Source organism: Elephas maximus, chromosome 17 (genome assembly GCF_024166365.1).
Source record: "Elephas maximus indicus isolate mEleMax1 chromosome 17, mEleMax1 primary haplotype, whole genome shotgun sequence".
NCBI lineage: Eukaryota > Metazoa > Chordata > Mammalia > Proboscidea > Elephantidae > Elephas > Elephas maximus.
This window is the reverse complement of record NC_064835.1, coordinates 42,643,011-42,660,394: the sequence shown is the minus strand read 5'-3', so window position 1 is coordinate 42,660,394 and position 17,384 is coordinate 42,643,011. Positions and strand designations below refer to the sequence as shown.

The window sequence follows — 17,384 nt, the reverse complement described above, 5'->3', positions numbered from 1 at the left end:
CCACAGATAATACTTAAGGTGTGTGGGAACCATGAGTCCTCGGGTGATGCAAATGGTTAACGTCCTAGGCTGCTAACCAAAATGTTGGAGGTCTGGATCCACCCACAGGCCCCTAGAAAGACAAGGCTGGAGATCTACTTCCTAAAAATCAGCCACTGAAAACTCTATGGAGCATGGTTCTACTCTCGCAGCCAGGGTTGCCGTTAAGTCAGAATTGAATAGGTGGCAACTGATTTTTGTTTTGTTTTTTATGATGAACCTAGGCTGCAGCTGCAAAACTAGAAAGACCCACCACCTGCCCTCAGGGAGCTTATAGCCTGCTGGGCACCCAGGCAGCCAAACTCACCACCAAGTTCATTCAGACTCATAGCAACTCTGTAGGACAGAGTTGAATGGCCCCAAAGGGTTTCCAAAGCTGTAATCTTTATGCAGGCAGACTGCCACATCTTTCTTCTGGGTTCTAACCCAACCTTTGGGTTAGCAGCTGAGCACTTATCCACTTGCCACCAGGGCTCCTCACCCAGACAACCAGAGGAGTGTAAACCCCTAAGACCTGGAGGCTTGCCTTTGCCAAGAGCCTCTGAGGCTTCCACAGCTGCGATGGCCGCCATGGCTACCTCTGGTTCCTGAGGAGTCCCTGTGACCTGGGCGTGAACCTCGCCAAGCATCCCGGCCCTCCTGAGCTTCCAATGGGATCAGGGTATGGCTGAAGCGTCTGGGCTCAGAGGGCACCTAGGGCTGCTTGCCTACATCCACCTAGCCACCTCTGCATGAGGAGCTGCCCCACCGCTCTTGTGGCAGCCACCTGTTCACGCCACTCCCCTTCCCTTCCTGCTCTGTCCGGGTCCTTCCGGCCACCTCCAACAGACCTGCCCCTCCACCCCTAATCTGTTGCTGGTGCCCTGCTGGAGAGGTGTCAACCCTTTTCAGCGCGGCTTCCCCGGAAGAAAGAAGCGCGCACCGGGGCTGGAAGTTCTGCTCTGGGGGAGAGGGAGTTCCCTGGAGTCTGCGGCAGATGGGGTAGGCCCCAGTGGGGCGCACGTGGATGAATTTCTGGGAGGAAACCATGTACCATCGCCTCTTGTTCACTGCCATCCAGTGTTTTCTTCCCCCAGTGAGTCTCTTAATTTTGCTCATTTATCTTAAAGAGCTCCGTAAGCGCCATGGGCTCTGGTGGTGGAGGGGCGGGGGGGCGCACGGGGCTCCGACACCCGACCCCCACGCCTGCCTCCCAGAGGAGCCATCCAGCGCGGACCAAATCTCATTTTCCTACAAATAGTTTGTCAGAAGCAGCAGGGCAAGTAATAAATCACCGAGAGCGAGAGCGGAGCGGGAAGGGGGGCGGCTGCAGAGGGGAGGGCGGGACTGTGGGGGACAGAGGGAGGGCTGGAGGCACAGATGGAGGAGACAGAGCAGGAGGGGGTGAGGGGTGGGAGAGGGGCACGCCAGGGAAGAAAAACAAACAGAAAAGGAGGGAAGGAGATAAAAGACAAAGAGAAGAAAATAAGCAGGATGAGAAAGGGAGAAGGAGCAAGAGGAGTCAGGAGAAAGAAGGAGAGGGGGGAAAGAGAGATGACAGAAGGAGAAAGATTGAGTGAGGAGAGGAAAGGAAAACACTGGAAAAGATAGCAAGGGGCGAATCAGGAAGCAGAGAGATGTAGGAAAATGAGAGAAGAAAGTAAGTCCAGTGGGGTAACAGAAAGGAGGCACCAGATGTGTGGTAAAATGTGGACCAGGAAAAGAACGGTGGGCAGCCCCACCTTCACCACCGTCTGTGCCCTGAGCTTTGGGGGAAGAAGTGATCTGACTCCTTGTTCTTTCCTCCCCACCCCTGTCCCTGCTGTCTGCTTCCAGTGGACAGATCAGGCTGCAGGTAAGGATGGGTCACCTAGGGCCTCTGTTGGCCAGCCTCCAAAGAAAGTGTGTATGTTATGGTTGGGGGGGGAGCCTACATCCCAAGTCTTATGAAGAAGCTGTGTTACCTTAAGCAAGCCACTTCTCTCCTCTGAGTCTCAGTTTCCTATCCAGACAATGGGAATGATAACCCTTGTTCCCAGGTCTTGGGAGGACTGAATGAGCTGGCCCGTATGGAAAAGCATCTAGCACACAATGCAGACTGTTGATTAGCTAAGGGAGCCTCCCTTGAGTTTTCTGTGGTCAGTGAACTTGGCCTGGGGACCCAGGGCAAGGATACGGGCAAGCAGCTCTGTGGGCCTTCAGAATCTATGCCTGGCCTCCCCACCCCCGCAGCCTGTGATCCTGAGCCAGGCACTCTGTTCTGTCAGCTGTCAACACAAGCACACTTCAGTGCTTTCTGCTTTTCCTTTGGTCTCCCCCCAGGAAACTCTGAACACTAGTGAGTCATCACTGTCAAGTTCTCTGGGCTTCTGGTGCAAGGACAGCCAGATAAGGAGGACCACAGGGGTGCCAGCCCTCCACTTCGCCCGCCAACCCCAGCCCCACCCCTCCCACCTCCGACTTAGGAATTATAAACTCAGAAAAAGGTTTGGGTTTCTGCTTCTCCCCTTCCCTGGCTTTTAGGCTGGAGCTGGCCACTCTAGAGGAGCAACTTGGGGACCTTTATGGGTAGAAGGAGGAGACAGGTGGGCACCGATGTAAACTGCATGTGGACAGGAGCCTTGTCTGTCTGGTTCTCAGAACCATCCCCAGCACTTTGCACAGCACTGGCACATAGTGGGCTCACTAAATGAATAAAATTAATTCAATCTCATGAACATGAATTCACTCACTCACAGCTCATGACTATAACGTGACAGTTATTATTCCATTTTATGGAAAGGGCAACTGAGACACACCATCACCAAGGCAGAAAGTAGCAAGGCTGGAGTTCGAAGCCAGAGAGGTCCATCCTCAAATTAGCCCTCGGTCTCCTGGAGCATCCTGCCCATCAGCAGGACTCTGTGCAGCCTTTGTTGACCTGTGGCCTCCAGATGCCCAAGGCATTGATGGGTTAGGGATGGCAGAGACTCAAACTTGGGGTTCCTACGCTGCCTTCTCCTTACCTCCAGATTCAGGGAGGGGACCCCACAGGGTACTCCACCTGGAATGGCTCATTCACTTCGAGGGGCCTTGCCATTGGTGCTGTCCGGCCAGCTCTGGGCACTCTCAGACAGATCCTCAACCTCTAGTCCTCTGCCCTGCTTGGGACTTTGAAGATGAGGCCACATACCTCACAAATTCTCTCATCTCAGCTAGTAGGAACCCGGCCATGCCTGCTCTGTTCCCCCTCCCTCTGACCTCCGAGCAGGGCAGGCACCCTTGAGAGATTCCATGTCTAAGCCTGCCAAGGAGCAGAGCACAGTAAAAAGAGAACTAGGTTCTCTCCTACCATTTCCCAGCTAGGTTACCCTGGGCAATTCATTTCACCTCTCTAGGCCCCAGATTCCTCAACTAGAAAATGGGAGTTTAAAAAAATCCATGCCTAACTCCCACAGCTGTCATGAGAATCAATTAAGGCAAAAGCTGTGAAATCACTTTACAAATAAGAAGGCCTTTACTCTCTACCTGGTGTAGTGGTTAAGTGCTACAGCTGCGAACCAAATGGTCGGGAGTTCAAATCCGCCAGGCGCTCCTTGAAAACTCTATGGGGCGGTTCTACTCTGTCCTATAGGGTCGCTATGAGTCAGAATCGACTCGATGGCACTGGGTTTTTTTTTTTTTTTTTGCTTCTGATGGCAGATCCTGACTCTCCTGACATCTCTGTTCTCCCTGGCCAATTCTTGATTCTATGGTCTGAACCATGTGGACCACAGACACCTCCCAGCCTTCCCTTTGGTGAGGGACTGTGGCACGACACCACTTAAACACCCAAGTGAGACCTCATGAGAAAATCAGCTTCAGAGAGATAGAATAAGAGCTCTGGCTAGAGAAAAAAAAAAATAGTTTTCAGATTCCAGCTGTACCACTTATTAACTGTGTTACCTTAAACAATTATTTTACCTTTCAGCCTCCCCATCTATAAAATGGGATAATAATCATAAAATAGTGCCCATCTTACAGATAACGTGTATTAGCACTAAAACCAAACCAAAACTGTTGCCGTCAACGTGATCCTGACTCATAGCGACCTTGTAGGACAGAGTAGAACTGCCCCATACAGTTTCCAAGGAGCACCTGGTGGATTCGAACTGTGGGCCTTTTGGTTAGCAGCCATAGCTCCTAATCACCACGTCACCAGGGTTTCTGTATTAGCTCTAGAAACATACTAAACACCCAATAAATTACTTTTTATTTCCCTTCATTTTTATCTTCACACCTGAAAAATGAGTTAGTTACCAAACCATGCAGTTTCTTGCTTCTTCCTCAGTTGTCCCAATGCCATTGTCCTAGTGTTCTGGTTCACACCCTTGTTCTCTCCTCCTTCAGCCCCGGCCACAGCCCCTCCTCCCAGCCTCCACCACCCAGCTCTGTCCTGGCCTCATTGCCAAGGTAAAAAGCCACCTTGGACTTCCGGGGTACCTGACTGCAAGAGGAAGAGATGAACTCAGAAGTGCTCCACTCCCCTGGCATGCTCTGCGAGGTGGGTGAGGTGAGGTGATCTGCCCAAAGTCACAGGGCAGTAATGTCAGGGCCACTTCTAGGCTTCAGAACTCCTGGGGCTGACTCCTGTGTATTATCCCAGCCAAAGCCGTAATCAGGACACTGAATGCCTCACAGCCCAGCACTGGCTTTCTATCGAGCAGCCACTTCAAAGCCCTTCACAAGGGTGCCTATGAGGCCTGGCTTCCCTCAGCCCCTGCTCTACCCCAGCCCATCTGTTCAGCCCCTTGTGGTCTCCCTCACTCCCAGCCTCCTTTGCCGTGTTGTATGTGCTGCCACGCAATTAGCTGTTGTTCTTCCACACAGTTTGTCCATAGTTCATTAGTGCCTGTGCCAGGCCTTAGACTGGTTGCTGGGAATACAGAAAGCCTGAGACAGTCTTTGCCCTCAAGAAGCCTCAGTCTAGTGAGCCCGGTAAACTTCCCACCCTAACCCAATGGTCAGTCCCTGAAGCCCAGCTTCCTCCAGGAAGCTTTCCCAGATTGGCTGACTGATCAAAGATTGCTTCCTAAGCCCTCCCAAACAGTACTCTTCTTCTCTAAGACTCTACATGCATGAGATATTTTTATCTCCCTTTCAAAAATTGTACTTCTCTCTCTGTTGATATATGTGGCTAACATTTTAAAGACAGTTTTTTAAATGTACACCAATTTGTCTGTGTTTCCTGACTATAGAAGGCCACATCGCTGTCTGGATTGCATTTTAAAGCCCGGAAGGCAAGAATTTCAGTTCTCTGGTGCTCAGGGAATCAAAGCCTCAAAGGCCTTCAGTGTGTGGGAGGCAGCAGGAGGGGAAAGGTACCACGGAGCTGACTAAGAGCCACACAGACACTGGCAGAGAGAGGAGATAAAGCACTGTGGGTGTCAGAGACAGAAAAGACCGTTTCTGAGTGCGAGGAGTTCAGGGAGAAAGTGATTCTGCTCACCTTTGATGATCAGTTCAAAGCCGTGTCCTGTATGATGGCTTCTCTGATCCTCCACCAGCATTTTCTTCTCGGTCAACCCTCCGCCTTGTCCGAACCTGCCTTGTGACACTCAGTGGACTCTGTATGAGAGTTTTGGGTCATTATACCTGCACACAAATTTGCTTTCTCTCTACAACTAGGTTGTGTAAATCCCCACCACCACCCCCCAAAAAAGACTAAATTCCATCAACTTTGTATCCCTTCCTTCCACAGCATCCCTCCTAATTTGAGGCCTGGTACTTCTTACCCAAAAAAGTCAAACCCATTGCTGTCGAGCCAATTCCTACTCATAGCGACCTATAGGACAGAGTAGAACTGCCTCATAGGGTTTCCAAGGAGCACCTGGTGTATTTGAACTGCCAACCTTTTGGCTGGCAGCCATAGCTCTTAGCCACTATGCCACCAAGGTTTCCTGGTACTTCTTAAGGTCTCAATAAATGTTTGTTGAAGGAAAAAGGAGAAGAGGGAAATGCAGGGAAAAGGAGGGAAGAGGGGAAGAGAGAAAGGAAGGAAGAAGAAAAGGAGGAAGGGAAGGGGAGGATGAAGGAGGGAGAGATGGTCCATAAGGGTAAAAGTGAAGGGAGGGAGGATGAGGGGACTCTTCTTAGGTAGCAACAATACTCTCAACCACGCAGGAGGTTCCTCTCCACACTCTTCCAGGGTGTCTCCTCTCCTTCTCCCCCCAGCGCCAACAAGGGGGCCTGGGGAGCAGATTTAATTTTCTATTGTTACCCTGGGGATAGAGCCCCTGTCTCCTCAGCACGCTGTGAGGAAACCAATGCTTTATGGAGAACACTGAATATGTGTGGCTGATGAGAAGTAACAGTTGCAAACTCATTTGGATGATTAAGATTGCCCAGATCAACAACCTTGAGCAGGATCCAGTAAAATAAAAAGAAATCTATCAGCAAATCAACTCCCTTTAGAAACAAAGGTTGCCAAGCAGAGGGGGTGTGCCAGCCGCCAGGGTCCTCTGGTCAAGGTGCCATTGGAGCTTCCAGATAAGAATATAGCCACTAGATGGCAGAAGCATGGTGCTGGCTGGAAGGTCCAAGGGCTTTGAGCCTCTCCTGGGGGAAAGTAAAAATGGAATCCATTGAAGTGTGAATCAGATGGAAATTTATTCCCACATTTTTCTCCCTTTTTCTGAGATGTAAGGTGCCTCAGATTCCCATACCTGTGTCTCAGAGGACCCTAAAACCCTGGTAGGGTGGGGATTTGCTGCAGAATGCAGAAGTATCAGGGCCCAGGAAAGAGCAGCAAGCTGAGCCAGGAGGCTCAGATCCCAGGGTCAGGGCTACAGTTAACAGGCAGCATGGCTTTGGGTCATTCATTTGCCTCACTTTACCCTCATCTGTAAAATAAGCCTTCCCAGTCAAGGTGGTCCCAAGTCCCATCTTCAGTCTTTACATCTTCCCTTCTTGAGTAAGAAGTTTCAATGGATTTGGAAAGATCTGTTCAGAAAAAAAAAACCTTAGACTTCAGCTGTCATTATTTCACTTCAAAACTAATTCTTCTCCCAGGCCACATGTTTCCAGTCCTCCCTTAAGTGTTGTCAATGAGAAGCTACATTGCTCTAAAAGTTACTCTGTGTCAAGAACCTGGTGGCTTAGTCAGAGTTCTCTAGAGAAACAGAACCAGTGACATATACATAAAAGATATTGACTTACATCAAGGACTTGGCTCACACGATTGTGGAGGCTGGCAAGTCCAAAATCCATAGGTCAGGCTGCAGGCTGGAGACTTCTGTAGGCTTGAGTCCCAAGATCCATAGATCAGGTGACAGTGCAGAGTGGACAGAGTTGTGCCAAAATCATGTATTAATAGTCTGAAGGCAGAACATACCATAAGGAAGCTCCCTTTTCAATGGACTGATTGATCACATTACATTAGATTACATTATGGGTAATGATTATATTACATTATGTTAGATTATATTAGACTACGTTGTGGAAGAGCAATTAGTGTAGTATTTGGCCAAACCACTGGAAACCATAGCCTAGCCAAGTGGACACATAAAATCAACCGTCACATCTGATTATTCATCACACACTTTCAAAAGATCATCATCTACCCATTCATTCAGCAAATCTTTTACTGAGCACATACTATAAGCAATGCTACAGTAAAAACAAATATGAGTAACACCACCCCTGTCTTTAAGAAGCTTCTTTCCAGGAGAAAGAATTAAAAGAAATATGCAAACTGTTGTTGTTGATAGGTGCTCCAGAGTTGGTTCTGACTCACAGCAACCCCACGTACAACAGAAAAAAACACTGCTGCATCCTGAGCCATCCTCACAATCGTTGTTATTATGCTTGACCCATTGTGGCAGCCATTGGGTCAATTCATCTCTTTGAGGGTCTTCCTCTTTTTTGCTAACCCTCTGCTTTACCAGGCATGATGTACTTCTCCAGGGACTGGTTGCTTCTGATAATACGTCCAAAGTATGTGAGACAAAGCCTCTCTATCCTTGTTTCTAAGGAGCATTCTGGCTGTACTCCTTCCAAGACAGATTTGTTCATTCTTCTGGCATTCAATATTCTTCACCAATACCATGATTCAAAGGCATCAATTCTTCTTCCTTTAGAAATGCAGAGTGTGTTCTTCCTTTTTGGTTTTCTAACTCTAGGTTTTTGTACATTTCATTATAATATTTTACTTCGTCTTCTCAAGCTGCCCTTTGAAATCTCCTGTTCAGCTTTTTCACTTCATCATTTCTTCCTTTCCATTTAGCTATTCTAGGTTCAAGAGCAAGCTTCAGGGTCTCTTCTGACATACTTTTTGGTCTTTTCTTTCTTTCCTATCTTATTAATGATGTTTTGCTTTCTTCATGTATGATATGCTTGATGTCATTCCACAACTCATCTGGTCTTCGATCATTAGTGACCAATGTGTCAAATCTATTCTTGAGATGGTCTCCAAATTCAGGTGGGGTATACTCAAGGTTGTACTTTGGCTCTCATGTACTTGTTCTAATTTTCTTCAGCTTCAACTTGAGCTTGCATATGAGCAGTTGATGGTCTGTTCCACAGTCAGCCCCTGGCCTTGGTCTGACTGATGCTATTGAGCTTTTCCGTTGTCTCTTTCTACAGATGTAGTCAATTTGATTCTTGTGTATCCCATCTGATGAGGTCCACAGGTATAGTTGCTGTTTATGTTGTTTAAAAAATTATTTGCAGTGAAAAAGTCATTGGTGTTTCACAATTCTATCATGAGATTTCAGGTATCATTTCTATCACCAAGGCTATATTTTCCAACTACTGTTCCTTCTTCTTTGTTTCCAACTTTCACATTCTGATCACCAGTAATTATTAACGCATCTTGACTGCATGTTTGATCAATTTCAGACTGCAGAAATTGGTGAAAATATTCGATTTCTTCATCTTTGGCCTTAGTGTTTGGTTCATAAATTTCAATAATAGTCGTGTTAACTGGTCATCCATGTAGACGTATGGATATTATCCTATCACTGACAGCATTGGACTTAAGGATAGATCTTGAAACGTTCTTTTTGACAATGAATACAAAGTCATTCCTCTACAATTTGTCATTCCTGGCATAGTAGACTATGATTGTCTGATTCAAAATGGCCAATATCAGTCCATTTAAGCTCACTAATGCCCAGGATAGCAATGTTTATGCATTCCATTTCGTTTCTGATGATTTCCAATTCTCCTAGATTCTTACTTCCTACATTCCCCGCTCTGATTATTAATGGATGCTTGAAGCTGTTTATTCCCATTTTGAGTCGTACCACCCCAGCTCGACTCCGTCCACATCATTAAGGTCTGTGCTTTGAAGAAGCAATTCTTCCGCCAGTCGTATTTTGATTGCCTTCCACCTGAGGACCTCATCTTCTGGCACTGTATCAGACAATGTTCTTCTCCTATTTATAAGGTTTTCACTGGTTTTAATTTTTCAGACACAGACTGACAGGTCCTTCTTCCTAGTCTGTATTAGTCTGGAATATGTAAACTACCATATTTAGATTGGAGCCCTGGTGGTGTAGTGGTTAAGAACTCAGCTGCTAACCAAAAAGTTGGCAGTTCAAATTGCCAGCTGCTCCTTGGAAACCTTATGGGGCAGTTCTCCACTGTCCTATAGGGCCGCTGTGGGTCAGAACTGACTTAATGGCAACCGATTTGGCTTTTTTTTTTTTTTTTTATGTAAGTTATTGTCCTGTTAATACAAAATAATGCCCTAGAACATCAGGGTTAATAGAAATCTTACAGGTCATTTAGCCTTTAAAATATCCAGTTCCTTATATATTCTTACAAACCTGATTACAGCATCATCTTTGCACGTAGCATTTGGAAGACCAAGTTTCATGGTTATAAAAAAATATTTTACCAGTGGTTGTTGAGTCAACATGTGACCCCATGTGTTTCAGAGTATAACTGTGCTCCATTGGGTTTTCAATGGCTGATTTTTTAGAAACAGATAGCCAGGCCTTTCTTCCAAAGAGCCTCTGGGTAGGCTTGAACCTCCAACCTGTCAGATAAAAGACAAACACCTTAGGCCTTTGCACCACCCAAGGACTCCTAAGAATGAAATTGGAGCCTCTTTGTTGAATCATTTTGCAGAAATGCCTGCCTTTCTTGGTGCTTCCACACCTCTCTCTATCCTGTGGTCATTTTTATCCAGAATTTAACATCTCTGGACCACAGTTTCCCCCTCTTTTAAATGAGAGGGTTGGACTACATGACTTCTGACCTCCCTTCCAGCTCTAACATTTTATGATCTATGATTAAGACCGAGATGACATTGCTCAACCTGCTGTCCAGAGGGTGACCTGCCAACTTTCATAAAAACAATCATCATTAACCTATGTTAATTGGTCAATAAAACCATCACAATTTTATAGCATGAAACTTGGTACATGCTGAGATCAACGCTACTGATGAGCCAAGTGTTAAGTTCAGCCTTAGAAATTAAAATAGCTGCCTAGTAACCACCAGAGTCATATTAGCCAAAGTGACATAGACTCAAACTTATTTTGGCTGAAGTAAGAACTCAAAATATAGAAACTGAGTGACATATGAAACAATCTCAGGGTGGGAAGACATCGGCCAATCAGAATAGGGGGAGAGGGTTTCCAGGGGTAGAGCTTGGTAGTAGAAGAGAAGTCTAGAGGACTTGCTTAATCACAGAAGGATATTCCTGTCTCCCTATTCCTGGGTTCTTAAAAGACCACAGCCATCCCCACTGGGGCCAAGATACCTTGTGGTCGGTGAACAGAGGCTAGGCCCTGCCTCTCAACCTCATCTGAGACATATGCTTCCCACCCTTCCTCTAGCACCTTAATCTGCTCAGTATCTGTCCCACTTAATAAATTTGGGGATCATCTCTCTTTCCCAACTCTCCATTTGCCCCTTTAACTTAACAGAATTCTGTTCATCTCTTGTGCTCATCCTGCTGTCAGCCTCAGGATTTTCCTATTGTGTACCACCCTGTCCATAACAAAATAATAGCTCTAAGTGTTACCTACCATCTATCAGTTGGTCGTACTGTGGAGGTTTGCATGTTGCTATGATACTGGAAACTATGCCATTGGTATTTCAAATATCAGCAGGTTCACCCATGACGAACAAGTTTCAGTGGAGCTTCCAGACTAAGACAGATTACGAAGAAAGGTCTGGTGATCTACTTCTGAAAATTAGTCAGTGAAAACCTTAGAGATCACAACAGAACATTGTCCATCACACTTGCTTTGGACACGTCATCAGGATGGATCAATCACTAGAGGAGAACATCATGTTTGGTGAAGTAGAGGGCCAATGAGGATGAGGGAGGCTTTCAGTGAGGTGGGCTGGCACAATAGCCACAACAATGGACTAGAACATGCTGGTGATTATGAGGATGATGCAGGACTGGTTAACATTTCATTCCATTGTACATAAAGTTGCTATGAGTTGGAGTAAACTCAATGGCCGCTAACAACAAAATATGTGCCAAGGATTGTGCCAGATGATTTATGTGCTTTTTATTATTAAATCTTAACAACATCTCTATGAGGTAGGAATTTTTCTCACCATTTTATAGTTAAGGACAGTGAGGCTCAGAGTTTAAATAACTTACCCAACGTCATTCCCTGGTAATTGGTGGAGTCAGGATTCAAACCCTGGTCTGCTTGCTTCCAAAGCTCTTTCTTCAACATCTAAACGTCTACCCTATTCAGCACCCTAAACCAGATTCACTCTGGCTTCCCTCAAGGAGAAATAAGATAGTTACTATATAAATTATCAGTGACCTTACCTTGTACAAGAGGAGAGACAAAATGTCAACAACAGAAAAGCAGAGGTTGAAAGCTGTGAGATTAGTTTGCATGGCAAGCTGAAGAGCCCACACAAACAGCTTAAGTAGACAGACAATGAGTTTGGAGGGCATGGTGGTAAAGAGTGTGGAACAGTGCAGGTGAGAGAAGGCAGTTCAAAAAAAAATGTGTAGCACAAGGCATGTCTGACTGGTGGAAGATAGTTCTTTATCGATGTTGTATGTAGTTGAAGATGCACATGGCAGGACAGAAGGAGAATCTGAAAGTCAGCCATCCAGCTTCCATCATCCAGTGTCATCTCTGCCCAGGAGCCTCCCAGCTTAGTACAGAAAGCCAGCATCATTACATTTATATATGACATTAGATATAGACATGTATGGTAACTACCAGGCTTAAAAAAAGAAAAAGTATACATGTAGGACCTACAATCTATAGACCTACCATCTTTTCACGTGAAGACAGCAAAACTGTTGTTATGATATTCAAAAATCAACCTTCAAATGTGAGTTAATAAACGGCTTGGCAACCAAAAACTAAAAAACCAAACTTTGCCATTGAGTCGAGTCTGACTCATAGCAACAGTATAAGACACAGTAGAACTGCCCCATAGGGTTTCCAAGGAGCCCCTGGTGGATTTGAACTGCTGACCTTTTGATTAGCAGCTGTAGCTCTTAACCACTATGGCACCAGGGTTTTTTGATTTCGCAACATGAGTGTGTAAATGCATCAAACTTGTTTCTGGAAGGAGGGATTCTTCAGGTTACCTGTAGGTTCTGAGTTGCACAAATTCAGTTTAGAGATGAGTTTTTTAGAATACATCTATCATGTAAAGTGATAAGGACTTGCATCAGTACAACTCTACAAAGCATTGCAGACACTTGCGCTGTGGTCATCTGCCCGTGCTACTGTAGATGTTTTTCACAACTTAATACAGCAGTAGTTATTCTTGCTATTTTACCACAGACCAGAAATAGTCTGGAAACATATATTAGGAAGTTAAACAAGGAACTGGTTATGTACATGTTTAATTAATGCTCATATTAGTGGAAGATTACCATAGATGCTTGATTTGCTATACATAATATTGTTAATGTTTTAATGAGGAATAATACGATGGTCTTCCCAAATACTTGCACTGAACAAATAAATACCTACATGATACATGAAAAAGTGAGGGCATTGGTGGTTCAGTTTTAGAATTCTTCCGTTCTATGAAGGAGGCCTGGTTTTGATTCCTGGCCAATATACCTCATGTGCAGCCACCACCCAAGGGCAATTACCCGATAATCAAGGTATGCACGGGTTTACTTGAGCTTACTTACTAATCTGTAGTGCACAATTTCACCTGTTTTTCACCATGTCAAAGATGCAGTGAAACCCATGCAAAACTGATCACTACCAATTAGTAAGTAAACACAATTTAGTCCGTGCATAACTTGCTTACTGCTCAGTCTGGCCCTGGCACCACCTCTCTGTCAGTGGAGGCTTGCGTGTTGCTATGAAGCTGAACCGGTTTCAATAGAGCTTCCAGACTAGGACAGACTGGGAAGAAAAACCTAGTAGTCTACTTCTGAACATCAGCCGGTGAAAACCCTATGAATCATAATAGTCCTATGTGCAACCAATCATGGAGATGGCACTGGACTGGGCAGCATTTTGTGCCATTGTGCATGACATCGCCATGAGTCTGGGGCTGACTAATGGCAGTCAACAACAATGACCATACGTGAAAGATATTAACTAGGGTCCACAGGGGCTTCCAAACTGTGAGGACTGAATCCCAACTCTGGTTCTTTTGAACTGTGTGATGCTGCTCAAACCACTTAAACTCTCTGAGTCTCACCTTCATCTGTAACTCCAGAAAGGGGCTCGACTCCCAACACCTTCTCCCATATGACTCCCACTCAATCCAACAGGCCTTCTTGGGGAGCTCCACCCTTGCCAGGCTCTCTCCCACCACATGGCCTTTGCTCTGCTGCCTGCTCTGCCTGACTTGTTTTTCGAACTCTTCAACCCACTTGACTCCCTTCTTCCTTTAGATCTCAGTTCAGACATCTTTTCTTTAGAGAAGCCTCAGTCTGGAAAAGGCCAGATTGAATCCTTCCTTTCTAGATTCCATTTCATCGCATTTATCGTTGATGCTGGTATACATGTATTTGTGTGACTATTTCATTGATGTTTATCTTCTCCACTGGACCATATGCTCCTGAGAAGAGAGACTGTGTCTGTACTCATTACTGTATCCCAGAAAACTAGAACATAGTGATAGCACAATTAATATGTATGGGTGAAGGAATAAAATAGATCAATTAAAAAAATAAATCAATTAGTTGATATAAAATGGATTACTGACACTCACCTAGAAATAACAACAACAATAATAAAAAAAATGTTTAAAAGTTTACTCCCACCACCATTATGCCCTCCCCATGCACGACCCTTAACTTCAGGAAACACATAATCTCAAATTGTAAACACCTGACCTTACAAGTATTTCATACCTTCTGCCACCTGCCTGGAAACCCTGGTGGCGTAGTGGTTTAGTGCTATGGCTGCTAACCAAAGGGTTAGCAGTTCAAATCTGCCAGGTGCTCCTTGGAAACTGTATGGGGCAGTTCTACTCTGTCCTATACTATGAGCCGGAATCAACTCCACGGCACTGGGTTTGGTTTGTGGGTTTTGGCCACCTGCCTACCACCAACAACTGGTCTACCCAGCCAGGGTGTCCTGAAATAACAGCATCTTTTTTTTAATGTCAGATACAGACACCTCTCTGACCCTATGTTTCTTCTCCACTGCTTCCTTCTCCCTTTTCTCCCAGTGAACATGTTGTCCTTCTTCCCTCTTTGCCTCTCTCCTTCAGAATCCAGTGTGGTAGAAAACCCCAGGCCATTTATTCGATCAGCAATCACTTAGTATCCTGGAAGAAACCTGATTGTGTGTTCCTCCTTCCTTTCTCTTCTGCTTCCCCCCACCCGTCTTGCCTTCCTCTCTTATCCCTTCTCTCTCTAATTGTTCTATTTGTGAGCCAAAAATCGACCTTCATCATGGCTTATAAATGTACGAGCAGTGCTCAAGTGATCTGTCTGAATCAATGAGAAGGAAAGTGGAATTGGATGTCATGAAGAAACAGTGCCACTGTCATGTATTGAACTGTGCCCCCTCCCAAAAATATCTGCCAACTTGGCTGGGTCATGATTCCCTTCTATGATTGTATGATTGTCTATTATTTTATCTTCTGATATGATTTCCCTATATGTTGTAATTCCTAACAGTATGGTGTAATAAGATGGATTAACAGCAATTATACTGATGAGGTCTACAAGATTAAGTAGTGTCTTAAACCAATCTCTTTTGAGATATAAAAGAGAGAAACAAGCAGAGAGACCTGGGGACCTCATGTCACCAAGAAATCAGCGCCGGGAGCAGAGGCATCCTAAGGACCTGAGGTTCCTGCGCTGAGATGCTCCCAGACCAAGGGAAGACTGATGACAAGGAACTTCATTCAAAGCTGTCAGAGAGAAAGCTTTCCCCTGGAGCCAACATCCTGAATTTGGACTTCTAGCCTACTGGACTGTGAGAGAATAAACTTCTCTTCGTTAAAGACATCCACTTGTGGTATTTCTGTCATAGCAGCACTAGATGATTAAGACAGCCACCAACCTCAAAATTCCTTGAACATGCCCAGATCCTTGTTCAGAGTCCCCACAAAAGTCTACCTCTTCTGCCTCCTCTAACCAATTCTATTCCTTTGAAGGTAAATCCAAAACTAGTATATTCCACTTTCAGGTGATTCAGTTAATTGTTAATACAATAACAATATTATATCTGGTGCATTTCATTATAGATGTATAACTATACTGTTAGTGGCTGATTCAGGAACTCCAAGGACTATTTATAATATTGTTGCCATGCAAAAGTTCTGGAGTGCTTTGTAACCTTCATCCTCCTTTCAAAGAATTGGAAGCAATTTGCTAATCATGGAGGAAGGTTGGTTGGAGGTAAGAACACCCAAATTTTAGGAGTGCTGGTAATGGCCTGGGAATGTCAGGTCTTTGGCCTAGGGTCTACCCAGACCTCCTAAGCATTTGACCTGGAATGAGCTCCCAGCAGCACAGGCTCTGGTCCATAATAAATGAGGATCATGCAAAGCCTGCAGCATAACAAAAAGGAAAGCCATGCTTCCCAGAACCACTCCCTGCCACCCTGAGGGTCACCAGTGTACCTGGGTGCTCCATCTGCCTGACTCTCCACAGCTCCCCCAAAGCACATGATGAAGCTGGGCTTCCTTCCCCCACCATCTCTCCTCATCATCCAGCCCTCAAGGGGCCCTGCAGTCAGAGTCTAATAAACATCACAGCAGCAACAATAGCCACCATCTTTTCTGAGCATCTCTAAAAAGTCAGGAAGTGTGCCACACCCTTGGAAAACATTGCCCAAAAACCAATAAAGAAAGAATGACCACTCCCATTTTACATATGAGGAGACACAAGTTAAATGGCAGGCGCTGAGTGGGGGAGCTGAAGTCTGAACATCAGGCATTCAGAGGGGGTATTTTTGTTGTTTTAATGTCTGAATTTATTTACAGTGCTGTTAGAAAAAATGTAGAAATTTTCTTTTTTATATAATTTTTATTGTGCTTTAAGTGAAAGTTTACAAATCGTCAGTCTCTCACACAAAAACTTACATACACCTTGCTACATACTCCCAATTACTCTCCCCCTAATAAGACAGCCTGCTCTCTCCCTCCACTCTCTCTTTTCGTGTGCATTTCGCCAGCTTCTAACCCCTTCTACCCTCCAACATAGTCTCATGTATCCACCTAATCCAAGAAGCTCACTCCTCACCAGCATCCCTCTCCAACCCATTTTCCAGTCCAATCCTTGTCTGAAGAGTTGGCTTTGGGAATGGTTCCTGTCCTGGGCCAACAGAAGGCCCGGGGGCCGTGACCTCCAGTGTTCTTCTAGTCTCAGTCAGACCATTAAGTCTGGTCATTTTATGAGAATTTAGGGTCTGCATCCCACTGCTGCCCTCCTCCCTCAGGGGTTCTCTGTTGTGTTCCCTGTCAGGGCAGCCATCAGTTGTAGTTGGGCACCATCTAGTTCTTCTGGTCTCAGGCTGATGTAGTCTATGGTTCATGTGGCCCTTTCTGTCTCTTGGGCTGGTAATTACATTGTGGCCTTGGTGTTCTTCATTCTCCTTTGACCCATGTGGGTTGAGACCAATTGATGCATCTTAGATGGCTGCTTGCTAGTGTTTAAGACCCCAGACGCCACTCTTCAAAGTGGGATGCAGAATGTTTTCTTAATAGATTTTATTATGCCAATTGACTTAGATGTCCTCTGAAACCATGGTCTCCAAAACCCCTGCCCCTGCTACACTGGCCTTCGAAGCATTCAGTTTATTCAGGAAACTTCTTTGCTTTTGGCTTAGTCCAGTTGTGCTGACCTCCCCTGTATTGCATGTTGTCTTTCCCTTCACCTAAAGTAGTTCTTATCTACTATCTAATTAGTGAATACCCTCTCCCACCTTCCTTCCCTCCCTCCCCTCTCGTAACCACAAAAGAATGTTTTCTTCTCAGTT

General features: G+C 45.3%; 1 long non-coding RNA gene across 2 annotated transcripts; it reads left to right on the top strand.

Annotated features, from left to right (window-relative positions):
• Positions 1-803: 803 nt before the first annotated feature.
• Positions 804-15,899, top strand: LOC126060924 (uncharacterized). 2 transcript variants are annotated; one of them, XR_007513684.1, is made up of 3 exons: positions 804-1,114; positions 4,387-4,540; positions 15,077-15,899. It is a non-coding gene; the product is annotated as an uncharacterized LOC126060924 (long non-coding RNA). The 2 variants fall into 2 exon arrangements; XR_007513685.1 differs by having other exon boundaries at positions 805-1,114; positions 15,161-15,899.
• Positions 15,900-17,384: the final 1,485 nt, after the last annotated feature.